This window comes from Eubalaena glacialis, chromosome 6, assembly GCF_028564815.1.
Source record: "Eubalaena glacialis isolate mEubGla1 chromosome 6, mEubGla1.1.hap2.+ XY, whole genome shotgun sequence".
NCBI lineage: Eukaryota > Metazoa > Chordata > Mammalia > Artiodactyla > Balaenidae > Eubalaena > Eubalaena glacialis.
Genome location: NC_083721.1, coordinates 121,859,974 through 121,874,894, shown reverse-complemented (window position 1 = coordinate 121,874,894; position 14,921 = coordinate 121,859,974).

Sequence of the window (14,921 nt, the reverse complement as noted above, 5' to 3'; positions counted from 1 at the left end):
GATTCATAGACACCCTCAGTCAAATAGATAGAAGCCAAAAAATAGATATGAGATTTTCTAGGAAAGATTTATGGAGGAGATCTTTATCTACTGGAGTGAATCTCCATGACATATACAAGAAACCCACAAGATTCTTGAGAATGTTATACCAGGGGAGACACTGCCAGCTTGGGTTGAAAGGACAAAATAAAAGAAAGCTTTCTGATCCCCAAAACTCTCCAGGGAGGAAACAGGTTGATAACACTACTCAGAAGCATACATATGCTATCATTTTATAAAAAAAGAAAAGATGATTCATGCGGTGGAATCACAGGATAAGAGGGTAGAACCACAAGCTCAGACTGCAGAGCTTGAAGTCCAGAAGGTGGACCCACTGTTTCCAGAACTTGAAACATAATAGTGTTTGTCTGGCTGGATTTTGAAATTGTTTGGAATCAGTGACTCATTTTTGTTTCCTTCTCTCCCTTTTTGAGATGAAATGTCTATAACCCCTATCCTATGCCAGTCCTACTATTGTATTTTGGGAACAACTAATTTTCTAGTTTCACAGGTTCAAAAATGGAGAGAATTTTGCACCGGGATGCATTATACTTACACCTAATTTAGATGATTTCAATGATGATTAGTTAGGGGGCTTTTATGCAGATGATAGTTAGATAAGATGTTGGACTTTGAGTTGATGCTATAAGGGGTCGAGATATCGTGGACCTTGGAAAAGAGTGAATATATTTTGTACATAGGATGGATTTGAATCTTTGAGGTACAAATGATAAGCTGTGATAATAAAATAATAACTGTCCAAAGATGTATACATCCTACTCTCTGGAAGCTGTGAACCTGGTACCTTATGTGGCAAAGGGGACTTTGCAAGTGTGACCTAAAGATTAAGAACCTTGAGATAAAGAGATTACCTTGGGTTATCTGGGTGGGCCCAATGTAAACACAAGGGTCCTTCAAAGTGATAAAAGAGGGAGAAGAGAGTCAGAAAGAGATGTGACTGTGGAAGAGGTCAGATGCCATGTGAGGGATGTGATAAGGACTTGATTCACATTTGCTAGCTTTGAAGACAGAGGAAGAGGTCTACAAGTTAAGAATGCAAACAACCTCCAGAACCTGGAAAGGCAAGGAAACAGATCCTATCCAGAGATTACAGAAAAGAATGCTGGCCTACTTTAAAATCTCTATTTTAGCCTGTTGAGACAGTATCAGACTTTTGTCCTACAGTGCTGTAGGATAATAAAGTTGTGTTGTTTAAGTCTGGTAAGAGTCCATACTGATACATGGTTTTTTGCCAACAGTCTGGCTGAATAATCAGGTATTTGGGAAGGAACACAACTTGAAATCTGGTGTCAAGGAGGTTTGGCAGAGAGATATGTAAGTAGACCTCTTTGAATGGGTAAAGAATGTGAAGATATTTGTATCCCATGTGAATGTTTACCAAAGGGCGACCTCAGCAAAGGAGGATTTTAATAATCAATTGCAAAGGATGACCTATTCTGAGGATACCAATGAGTCTGTTACCCCAGGTGCTCTTCTCATTGCCCAATGGGCTTGTGAACAAAGTGGCCATGGTTGCAGGGATGGAGATTATGCATAGGCTTAGCAACAGAAACTTCCTCTCGCCAAAGCTGACCTCGATACAGCTACTGTTGAGCGTTCAGTTAACTAGCATTAGACACCAACACTGAGTCCCTGATATGACATCATACCTTGGAGTGATCAGCCAGCTACCTGGTGATAGGTTGACTACATTGAAATAAGTCCATCATAAAAGAGGCAGCACTGTTTTAGTCTACTAAAAATGACACATTCTAAATATTGATTTGCCTTCCATGAACACAATGCTTCTGCCAAAACTATCATCCATGGACTTACAGAATGCCTTATCCATCATCATGTTATTTCACATATCATTGTTTCTGATCAAGGAATTCACTTTACTGAAAATGAAGTACATCATTAGGCCCAGGCTCATGGAATTCCTTGGTTTTACCATGTTCCCCATCATCCTGAAGCAGTTGGCTGGCCAGAAAAAATGGAATAGCTTTGAAGACTCAGTTATAGTGCCACCTAGGTGACAATATCTTAGGGACTTCGACAAGCTCCAGGATGCTGCATATACTCTTAATTAGCATCCAAAATTTGATGTTCTTTCTCCCATAGCCAGGATTCACAGGTCCAATGTCGAAAGGTGGAAATGGGCATGGCACCATTCACTATTACACATAGTGATTCATTGGCAAAAATGTTTGCTTCCTGTATCCATGATCTTATGCTCTGTTGGTCTAGAAGTCTTAATTCCAGAGGGAAAATAGCTTTTACCTGCAGACGTAATGATGATTCCATTGAATTGAAAATTAAGAGGGTCCCTTTGGGCTCCTCATGCCTATGAAACAACAGACAAAGAAGTGGGTTTCAGTGTTAGCTGGGGTGCAAGGTAAATTTGTTTGCTACTACACAATGGAGTTAAGGAAGAGTATGTCTGGAATACAGAAGAACCCTTAGGGCATCTCTCAGTACTACCATATTCTGTAAAGTCAATAGGAAACTATGACAACCCAATTCAGGCAGGACTACTAATGGCTCAAACCCTTCAGGAATGAAATCATGGAATGCGTCATGCCACCAAGTAAAGAACTATGCCCAGCCGAGGACAAAGGAAATATAGAATGGGTAATGGAAGAAGGTAATTATAAATACTAGCTGTGGCCACATGATCACTGTAGGAAAAAGACTATAATCATTGAGTATTTTATCCTCATTTTGTTATGAATATTTCTATATATCTTAACCAAACATTTTTGTTTTCTTCCATCTATTATCCCTTTATCATCTAACATAAAACTTATTAATAATAGTTAACTTTATCTCACAGTATTTAAGCTGAAGGAAGTCAAAGGAAGAGAGTGAATATCACCCAAGGACTTTTCATCCTCTTTTAAGGAAAGGGTTAGTTTGTTTTTTGTTTTTCCCAAGATATTGTATCATGTTTAGCAGAAATATGATTTTGTCATTGTCTTTATTTGGAGATTAAATAAGATTTAAGGAGATATGTTCCAAGGAGATAGGTGCCTTGACAAGGGTATACTGTGATAGTCTTTTTCATGTGTCCACTTGGCTAGCCTACAGTCCCTAGCTATTAATCAAATACTAACCTAGGTATTGCAGTGCAGGTGTTTTGTAGATGTGCTTAAAGTCCATAATCAGCTAAAAGTGGACATTCTGAAAGAATTAAGTAAAGCTGCAAAACTGAGTATTTTCTGTAAATGGAGAACTACATGGGGTGTCTAGAGTACAATTTAAAGGCAGTGCTAGAAGGTGAGCTGAAATGCTTTGAGTGACTCCATTCAACCCTGATTTAGTACTTCATGGGTAGAATGTAATGCTTGCTTGAAGAAAGGAAGTAGAGAACGGGTAATGTGTGCTATAGGGCATAATGATTGGTATGAAGAACAAATTAGCTGAGGTCAGAGAAAGAAGATTGACATGGATAAATCAGAAGGGGTGATTTGGGATATGAGGATAGTAGATGCATGGAACTAAAAGCAAGATTTTGCTTGGCATTGATTTTGATGTAGAGCATGAAGAAAAACTAGTGAAGAATAGAGTACTGAAGAATAATAGAAAGCAAAGTGCTGGATGGATTTAAAAGCTGTGTATGGAGTACTAGTACCAGCAATATGGAAATTAAAGAAAATAGTATTAAGACAAAGAGTGTTCATTAAAATAACCAGTACCTATCTGAATACTTGTGAACTGTAGTCACCCATAGAGAACCTGTACCTTAGCATTTTATTGCTACAACAGAAAGAACTAGTCTCATCTTGTTATCTTTAAAATGAGGGAACAGAGGCCTGAGCAGGTGCCATTGTCAGCATCACAGAGCTAATTCACAATGGCAGAACTAATAGAATACATCTTTGTTTTCCATTCATTTCAGTGCCAAGCTAAATCACCACGTTCCTAGTTTAAGAGGTAGCATGGTGTAGTGATTAACAGCACTGGCTCTCAAACCAGACAACCTGGCTTCAAATCCTGAATCTGACACTTATAAGTGGTGTGACCTTAGTCAAATGGTACCTTGGCTTACTCATCTCCAAAATGAGTATGGTGGCAACTGTGTCAATCTCACAGGAATGTTGTAGAGTATAAATGAGTTTGTTCACGCAAGTAAGTGCTGAGTAGATGTTAGCTATTATTATTATGTGAACTGCACGATGAAATTAGCATGGATAGATTCTGGACTTTTCGATTCCAAAAGATATGGAGCACCTAGTGATAAGTTTAAATTACAGTCCTAATCTCTGCATTGCTAATGTAAGGATGGATAAACAGGAGGATGAAGGAAAGACACCATAAGGTCTTTTTTCATTGTACTGAATTAAAGATTGTGATAGGGCATACATTTAAAAAGTCAAATACAAGTGATTTTTTTTCTAAAAAATGATTAAGACATTTAAAAGCTACCAAAGCAAAGGATTTGGCCAGTAGAAATTGAAGTCCCCTCTTAAAGTCTTCAATGACAGGTGGGTTGAGGAAAAATACAAACTTCATCCTAGGACCTCTTTCTGTGATGGGAATGGTTATGAGGGGATTCCCAAGCAGAAACTTCAGCTAAGTGGTCAGAAAGGGGGAGGAGCAAAACATCTCTATCTCTTTGGATGGCTGGAGGGATACTTAATAAGCCTATGAGCTGCTGATAGATTGAAAGAATTACAGCAGGCAAATATTTTCAGCCTCACTATGTAGAAAGAAGCAGGGGCTGGGAGCCATAGCATAATATTCAACTACTCAAACGAAGAGTCATTAGACTTAAATAGACTAGTAGGGCCAATGGAACTCAGATGAAACCTCTCAGTGGCATAACTGACTTTTTGAGAGCAGTTAAAAGTTAAATGTATTTAAAATGCTAAGCTCTGTGATGGAATCTTTCTCTGGATACATTTCTGTGGAAATGGCTTTTTGAATGGGTGGAGCAATGGACTAACCTTAACTGAACAAGACTCCATATGTTTTTGGTATAGGAGTTGCATCAGTGAATCACAAAATGCAGTTAAGGAATTAACCATTTATAGTGCTGGGTACTAAGAATTTTTGTATCTGGCTACATAACATATTTCCTTTCCACAGGAGGCAGTTATGACAAATTAGAAGTCTGAAAATTTTCTGATGGTGTAAAGGCCCAGCTGTCACTGGGGAGATAGTGATCAGATTTCATAGCTGCTTGGTCCCGTGGCGCCATGGAGAGCTCCATATGGTCACCCAAATGTTCCAGCTAAATCCACTGAAAATTTCCAGTCTGAGTTTTACTTGTAAAGAATAAAACTCTCCTTGTATAAATTTATCATTATGTGCCTACCAGGAGAAAAAGTCTTGTTCACTGGTTACATTTTAAAAAATGGAAAAAATAATCCACTTAAGAACAACTTTGTACAGCTGTTATGCTGGCTTCATGATAAACAGATAATGATGCACTCCTGGGAATTCACAGAATTTACTTTATTTCAATTGTAGTATAACCTAAGGAAGGTGGACTTTTAAAGTGATCTATAGTGAATAACTAAAATCTGTGGGAATACCTACTTCTATGATAAAAACCATTTTATAAACCACTGTTCTCTCATTCCCCCAGAAAATCACCTCTGCTAAATTGTTAATGTGATTACGAAGTGCTCAGACACTTGTAAGCATGTCAAAATGTCAGCTTAAGTCTTACCCAGTAACAAATGACAAATGCATAATTTATTGATGCATAAATGGCTATGTCCTTGGGTGTATTCCATATAAGTAATTTGCTTAGAAACACATCTGGCTCATGAAGGTAACAACTGTTTTAAAGAAGGTCAGCTCTATATTTTAATGTTAAAGGAGGATATAGTAATCTTATTTGTTACACTTCTTTACTGAATCAAGAAAAGTTTTAGGTTTCATAGGTCCATTTTGGGTTTTATGATGTAAATAATATAGCAAAAACCTTTAAATGAAATTTCTAAATATTGAAAATATAAGCAATGGGCCAAATGTTACTTCATAAAATACTGTTTGGTTTTTACCGAAAACATCTGATGTAGCTAATTTTAATGATACACATCAGACTCTACTAGATTGAATATTTGTTTTTTATGCAATGTATATGCAAGGATTTGGCATTTATTATTCAACATACAGGACTGTAATATTAATGAGGGTACTTCAGATATTTAACATCTTTAATTAAAATTATTTTGCCATTAATTGTATATAGCCTGCATAATTAGCATTCCTTGTAGTGGTTCTGAGCTCATACAAACATTTAAAATATTACCTTGCATTAATTATCTTATCCTTTATTTTCTCTGATAGAAGCAAAATATGCTTTTTAAAATACATTTCAAATATTATTCTGCTCATGTACTAAGAAGTGCAAAGTAGAGAAAATACATTTTCAAAACCTTTTAATAAGCATCCAGGCACCTTTAACTTTACATTTCACCTTGCAGCACACACAAAATGTTTAATTATTTGAGGATTAATGGAGGTAGTTTATAATTAAGCTGAAGTATGAACTGATGTCATCATCTCAGTATGATGATATACATTTTTATGCCAAAGCACCTGTTGTTTTGGAAGGAAGCAGCTGATATCATTATCTGCACAGCCAGATAGCCCTGTTTCCTGCTGCTTAAAAAATTATCCTAAGGGTTACCTAAGTTGGAGTAATTCAGAATTTACGTTTTCATACCCAGAAGAGGACAGAATGGAGAAAATGACTTCTCCAGCAATCAAAGGAAGGGAAATTGAGAGACACACTGGGAGAAGGGAAGAAGGAGGAAAGGAAGAGCTTCAATTTAGGTGACCAGAGGATACTGCTACTCATCCCAGGGATGGCCTTCTTCATTCTTCTAAGAGCATGCAGAGTTTGCAAAAGAACAGCAATGGAAGCACTAATTTTATTAATATAAATGAAATGATGCATTCTTGGAGGAAGTGGAGGGGAAAACTATACAATTTTATACTTTAACACAGAATATAACAATATCATGTTTCTAAATACTCATAAAAATGTTCCTATTTCCAAATGTTATGTGTAAAGAATCAGTGAACTACAGACAAGATTCAAGTAACCCAAATTATTACTTTCTCATGTCTGTTAGATAACCCTGCCCCTAAATGGTTTTTTGGTTTACTAGCTGACTGGTTGGTTTTTGTTATGCATTGATTAGACTTCAGGCCATTGTAAGGTGAATGCCTATCAATATAAACACAACTACTATGTAAACATATCAGTCAGCATATTCATTTGCCCTTGCACTGGCTTCATCCCCAAACTGGGAAGAAATCACCAAATCTCCCAGCATGAGACAATTCTACAGTGTCCCACACTACCAAAACAATTTCCAGATATAATTTTGCCCATGTATATTGCTCCTACTATCTTCTATAAAAAGCTGTTGCATATTAAACATAACTTCTTCCCAACTTAGTTCTTCCTTGTTTCTCATTGGGACTCCTGGGCCTAATCAATACTGCCCATCTGCCATATTTTCTTCTATGCTATTTTTTTTTCTCTCCACAAGCTATCTCCATAATACCTATGGTCACTAGTTATTACTTCTCCAAAGATCACTGCTGTTGTTTATTAAGCTATATTTCATTTCTATAAAAATCTCATGAGGTATTTATTATTATTATCTTAATATTAGAGATGAGGAAGCTGGGCTTTATAGAGTTAAAGTAACTTGCTCATGGTTACACAATTAGTTAATGATGGAGCTGATACTCAACTTTGGTCTGCCATATATAGAGTCCTGGTTCTTAATTCTACATTGTGTCCTTTCCAGTTTAACTTTTTTCTTCAAGTGCCCTTTCCTTTCCCTTTCTTTAACTAAACCTGACTCCTAATAGGTCAAAGATCATGATGAGCAGTCGATTTGCTACTCACTGATACTTCTAGATCTGTATTCTGCCATTCTCACCCCACCACCTTTATTTCTGTAAAGCTGAGATAAGCCATGTTTCTTCTCCTATATTTTACATCTGTTTTCTACCGTCTTCTCTAAAGCTTGTAAACTTCTTCCTGAATTTTATCTGGCAGTCCTAGTAGCCATGCAAATATTGGGTTCTCAGTCACTCAACATTCTTAACTCCAATGACCTAGACTCCATTCCATTTCAGTCACAATTTGGGTTTCATCATCTTGTTTGGCTCATAAAATTTGGAATTCTGAAATACCTCTCTGACTATAAGATTCTCTCTCTAAACTTATTTCATGCCCTATTTACTTTGTTCTTCATCTTCTCATGACCTCTAGTTCCTCACCCCTTTTGTAGTACTTTATTCTGTTACTCCAGTTTTTAGGTCACTTGCACCCCAACTCAACTTGAATGCATGAACCTTGAGATTATTCATTTCAACTATTGTCTTACCACCAACCTAGAATCTTTTACTTCTGTGATCTTCCCTCTCATGTCAATCCCCAGCCTGTTTGCATATTTTATGTACTTCCATTTTTGCAGAATATCTGAAAATCATGATAATTGGGTCAATTACATTTTTAGGCTATCTAATCTCAGTGATGTGGTCATGCACCTAATAAAAAAAAATATTCTTTTTCTAAGTTTGTCAGTATCCAAACATTTTCCAGTCTTACCAGTAATGTCACTACCCTCCCACTCTATTATTTCTAACTCTCTACCAGAGATTATTTTGCCTACCACTTCTCCCAAAAGATCAAAATAATGTTTAGTAGTATTTCAGTATTTTCCCCCTTCCTCTTCATCCTACCTTTTCTTGAGGGAAAAAATAGTTTATATTTTCCTTCCTAGTAATGAGGAATGAGAACTTAGATTCCTATATCTTTGATCTCATCCTCTGTCACTTTGCCAGTATTCTTTTTGTTTTGCATTTTATATATTTCCATCATTATTAGTTGTGTGTCTTTCTTCCTTTAGCCCCAAACTTCTTCAAATTATAAATTATACTCACTGGTCTCACTTGTATTAGTTGGGGTAATTACTTCCAGCTACCTAACAAACAACCCAGAAAACATAGTTGGTTAATAAAAGTTTCCTGCTCACTCATGTCACAAGTCACTGCAGGTGGCTTTTTGAACCCTTTATTTTAGAAAAATTTGCGGGAAGCATATGGGTGGGAGTGCTTCTCCAACTGATATTCAGAGATATTGTCTCCTTCCATCTGATGTTGCAACTTGCCTAATGTGCAAGGATGTTACCTGAAGCATTGTTAGCAATGGCAAAATAATGGAAACAACTTAACTGTGGACCAAGTATTGGGACTGTTAAATATAATAGAATATTGTGCTATTATTGGAGAGAATAATGCAGCTTTTTATGTAGTAATATAAAAAAGATTCCAATATACTGTAGGACAAAAAAACAAGGTGCAGAAGAGTGTTCATCATAAATTACTCTGTGTGTGGCTGTTTGTATGTGCATTCTCTGGAAGAAAACACAAGAAATTGATGACAGTGTATGTCACCAGTGGGAGAAATGGATAAATAGGAAACTAGGGGAAAAAGTGTTTTTCCATCATATATCCATTTGTAATACTTGAATTTTGTACCATATGCATGTACTACCTATTTCAAAAAGCAAATAAGTACAACTAATACAAATAGTGTTTTTAAAACAACACAAGCAAAAAGCCATGAAGATAAGGAGGCTACCAAGGCAGAACTTATATCTTACCACAATAATATTGTCCTCAGTGTAAGAATAGATAGCCTTTACCAAGGTCACAAGAGAAGATTTGGTGTTCCAGTATTACCCAGTAGACTTATGTATCACTCAGTTTCCAACTGGATTAGCAGAAATGATTCAGCATATTTAAAATAGAGAGAATTTAATACTGAGAATTGGTTTTACACATGAGGGAGGAAGCTGAAAAACCAAACAAGTGACAGTGAGTTACCCTGCAGATTAACAACAGCTGGAAGCCACTGCCTCCCAGGCTGGAGGGGAAAAAAAAGGAGCTGGATGTGTCATAGCAGCACGTCACGAGGTAGGAGCTAAAGCTGTCAAATGGGAGCTGGGGCCACAGAGAAGCCCCAGTGCTGCTAGAGATGCCTGAGTTAAAGGGGCAGAAATATCCTGGTCTCCCTCCCTTTCTTCAGCCCAGTCTTCAGTGCCTTCCACTGGCTGAATCAGGCAGGAAATCAGCTCACAAGGGAGCGTGAGAAATGAAAGATTGAGAGATTACTCTATCTGAGATACAAAACTGTACTGAATCTGAATGAAAACAAACTCAGGACCAGCTAGCTCCTCCTTTTTATTACTCAGCAGCCATTCTGATTGCTTTGCCTATATATAAATTACATATTATAATGTCATGTTTCTGTCTAATATGAGGCAATCATCCATCATACAAACTGAGATGCTCTTGCCCTTTCTCCAACATCATATCCCTATCACACCCAGGATCTACAGGAAATTTCTAGTTCTGCCCATCAGGTCCAGATGTCACAGCTCATGGGGTCTGGTGACATATGAACTGAAATTGTAAAGTTACGCAGCATTAACACTCCTTATACAAAATAATAAGAAATGGGGAGGGGGAAATTAAAATATATATATATAAAATCATTGTATATATATATATATATATATATATATATATATAAAATACACACAGACACATGCATGAACAGCTGTTAGAGTCCTCAGTTCTGAAATTGGTTACGAGGGTGTCATTGATATTTATTGTTTCCTCTTCTCACTACTCATTCTATGTTACCCTCATTCTCAGATCAGCTGATCAGTGTTCTTTACATAGAGAAGAATCCCAAACCTTAATTCCAGAAGTGTCTGAATCCTTAATGGTTTTGCCTTTATTGGACCAGCCTTTTTTTAATGAGCCAGGGAAGTAATGAGCTCCAGAGAATCCCACAGTACTTCTTGCTCTTATTTTAGAGCAGCGACCCAGTTTTCCCTTGTTAATTTGGAACAGTCACCCCTACTAATATGATAACCTCGTCCTCATCGCTGCCCTTTATTTCAGAGGCATTAGTCTTCGTGCTTCTGAAAATAGTCAGTTGGTAGAGTCAACTTCCAGTTTAATGGGCCCATTATTGTGTCTCATAGTAGACACTTGGACTAGGTTGCAGGAACTGAAAGAAAAATGTCTGTGAATGGGTTATTGTGTATAATAGTGAGAGGGGCCCTTCCACGTCTACTTCTTGGATTCAGGACTTATGGATGCTGGCTATGAAAGAACTAGCATCCTACTAAAGGTGGCTGATTCAAAGAATATACTACATGCTATAGAAGAACATCTCAATTTCACCTGCTATTCCATCAAATATCATAACTGTCTTCAGTAGGCTATCCACCCTTCTTTCAGGTCCACTGTGCCTGGGTGATAGGGTTTGCGATTACAGAGAACTCCCTGAGTGTGAGCCCACTGTTGCCCTTCCTTTCCAGAAAAATATGTTCCTTGGTCAGAAACAGTGTTATGTGGGATAACATCATAATGCATAGGGAATTCTCTCAGTCCACAGATGGCGGTGCTGACAGAAGCATGGTGGATATGGAAGAAAATTCATATCAAGAACAGATGTTTAATCCAGTAATCCCACTTCTGGGTATATATCTAAAATAGCTAAAATCAGAATCTCAAAGAGATATCTGTACTTGCACATTCGTTGCAGCATTATTCACAAGCGCTAAGATGTGGAAACAATCTAAATGTCCATTGATGGATAAATGACTACAGAAAATGTAGTCTACACATACAGTGGAATAACATGCAGCCATAAAAAAGGAAATTCTGTCATGCATTATAACATGAATGAACCTTAAGGACATTATAGGAAAAAAAGAGAATAAACGTTCATACCAGTGAGTAAAATTTACTTCTGTAATGTAAAAGGGCCAATGTCATCCACCTGCAATGGGTAGACCAGTACCTCTAGAAAATGGTGCAATACTAAACGTTCAGTATTGGCATCCATGGTTCAGAAACTGGACACTTATCAGAGACAGTAGTGAGATCAATCTTGATGAGGTAAAGTCCATGTTGTTGAGGACATACATAGCCTACATCCTAATAATATGGCCATTTTTATCATGGGCCTATCAAAAAATAGACAGACAAACAAACTCAGAATGGATAAGAGACTAGGCTGCCAGTTCTGTGGCAGGATGTCTTGCCCTCATGATTACCGAAATCCTCCTTTGCAGTAGATGCCCTCAGGGGGACATGCATGAGACATGCATACCCATTTCGCAAAGTCTGTTAACCCCTCTCGACCTGCTTGCCATCAGTTTTCAATCTTATTCTTCTCAAGTCTCTGACCAATGAGGATAAATAATCATTATCATGAATCAGAATAGAACTTCATCTTAAGCTATCTCTCTCATTGGACCTAAAAATGAACAACCAGCTATAATGTCCAAAGTCTTAACTAACTTTGGGAAGGTTGATCTTTACCACCATCCTCCAAGATCACCCCTAAGTGGGACTGTAATCTGGCAACAGTCCATATGCAGGCTGTGCTATGATATTGTGCAAATTCTGTGTAAACCAAGACCAACAATTTCTTCCTCCAGCAGCTGGTCATAGAGAGCTCGTAAGAGGCCATAGTTGTTGATTAATAGAGCAGCAGCAATGCAGCAGAAGTAGGTGTCATGCAAACATGTTTGTCTTTTCCTGCTACTGTACCTTCAGAATCTGTTCGAGCAAAACTTTACATGCCAATTCCATCTCATAATGTACTGCTGCTGCACATGTTCAACCTTAGCATAAGACACTTTTCAAGTTTATATATTCCAGTTCAATTATCATTATAATTCTGTGATGTATTCCACTGGACTTTGAGTCTGATCCTCTGTCATGTCTTCTCTGCTTCTACAGAAGATTAGATATTATTCTAAGGTGCCCATAACATGTTTCTGGTTCTCTAACTATGACATGAACAAAGAACTCGAAAACCAGAGTCTGTAATTTTCTTTCTGTAAATTCTTCAAAGCTGTCAGAAGCAGGTATTCCAAGGGGGGGTACTTGAAATCATCATTACTACCAGACTGGTATGGAGCAGTTGTTACTTGCTTTCCCAAAGCCTTGTCTTTTACTCGCATTTCATTCCAAGAAATCATGGGCTCATCTAAGTAATTTAAGCCACTGCATGTCAGGCATTAAGATTATCCTATTTTCCACCTTCAAGGACGTCATTTTTATAATCACACTCAAATAGGGGAGAAATCTAATCCTGCAAACCCACCTAGAAAACCTGATACTTGGGATGACTTCTAATAACAAGAAGTTGTCAATGAGGGAATAATAAGAAAAATAAAGCCATTCTAGTCATGAACAGAGAGAAGTTAATGCAGTAAAATGGTTGCAAAAGTGACAGAAGAGGCTGAGAATCAAATCAGGGAGTGGTAGGGCCAGCCGGAGATTAACAGCAGGAACTCTTACCTACCCTAGGATGAAGTGACTGAGAGATCAGGAGATATTACTGAAAACCAGGGGTCCAGGAAAATCAGAAGGACTGGAGCCAAATATGAGACCTGACTACTGCCTCTACACCATCAGAGGCAGAGTCAGAGGGAGAAAGCACTGTAACATCTCCTTTCCACCCATCTTTTAAAACTGGACAGAACATCCCAGTAGACAAACCCCAATGGAAAAGAGTTAACGCAGGAGGCTGGGAGCCACAGCCAGCAGAGATCAGCCTATTAGTGACTCAGCAGAGCAGGAGAAGGGCAAGGAACAGATCAGAGGGCAGACAGATTCAGAACCAGCACAAGGCATTTTTTTTTGGTCACAGGTTCTGAGGTCAACATGTAAGGTAAAAATCTAGTATAGTAAAAGTTCATCTTGGAAATTCCTTAAGTTTCCCATAAAGCAGAACAAAGTGTCCTTAAACACAAGAGGTGGCTTGGAGAGATGCTCACATCATAAGGGTTCTTAGGAGAATAGAGACCAACCAAAAGAAGCATATCACTGTATCCTCTCCCTTCCACACTAAGAGAGATGTGTATATGGAGTGGAATAGCAGAGACAATAGTTGAATTAGAGAAAGTTAAATGTACATATGCTATGACACCATTATCCTTTAAGCAACTGCATGAGTAAGCCTTAGAATGAACAATAGAAGCCCTGAAGTAAAGAATGATCAGCCCACCTAATAGACACTAAATTGTATGTGTCAAATGATATGGATCTAATTATTCAACCAGGAGAATCCCAGGAGAAAAGGCCAGACACCTTAGTTTTACCCAGTAAAAAAGTCATTATCTTCAGAGTTGAGAGGGGAGGGGTGGCTCTGGCTTTAGAATGGAATTTACCTCTCTGGTCAGTTTCTCGCACATCAGGAGCAGGAAATTAATCTGAAAGAGAAGTTTCTTCCAATTCTATAAAACACTAAGATCACAAACTTCTTCAGCCTGAGTCCTGTCTTATAGACTATAACACAAATAGGAGACAGCTATTAGGATTGGTCAACGATTGCCCCCAAACTTGGGCACCATGAACTAGAAACACTGAGGGTACCAAGAAGAACACTAGAAGAACAGTGAGAATGATCACCATGGCTGGCAAAGCAACAATTTCTATAGTCAGAGATCTTAGTGCCCAGGAGAGCAGCAACTGAAAACAACAATAAGAATTCCGAGAAATATACAGGAAGAGTAAGTATATTGCAGAGTATTGGGGTTCCTTGTTTTAAAATTTGCATTTTTACTAGTGTCACCTCCTATGTATCCACAGGCTTATAAGGCCTAGAGAAATTTGGGAGGAGGCCCAGATAATGATATGTAGATTGGGCAAAATTTGGGTAAGAAATTCCTTTGGCGGATTCTTCCTTAGTGAATCCATTTCCACCAGAGTGTGTTGTAAATTGCGAAGGCATTCTCCAAATTTCTATTTTTTTACCTTTTTCTTTTTTCTTTTTCTAATTTGTTGCTATGGCTTAGAACAATGGT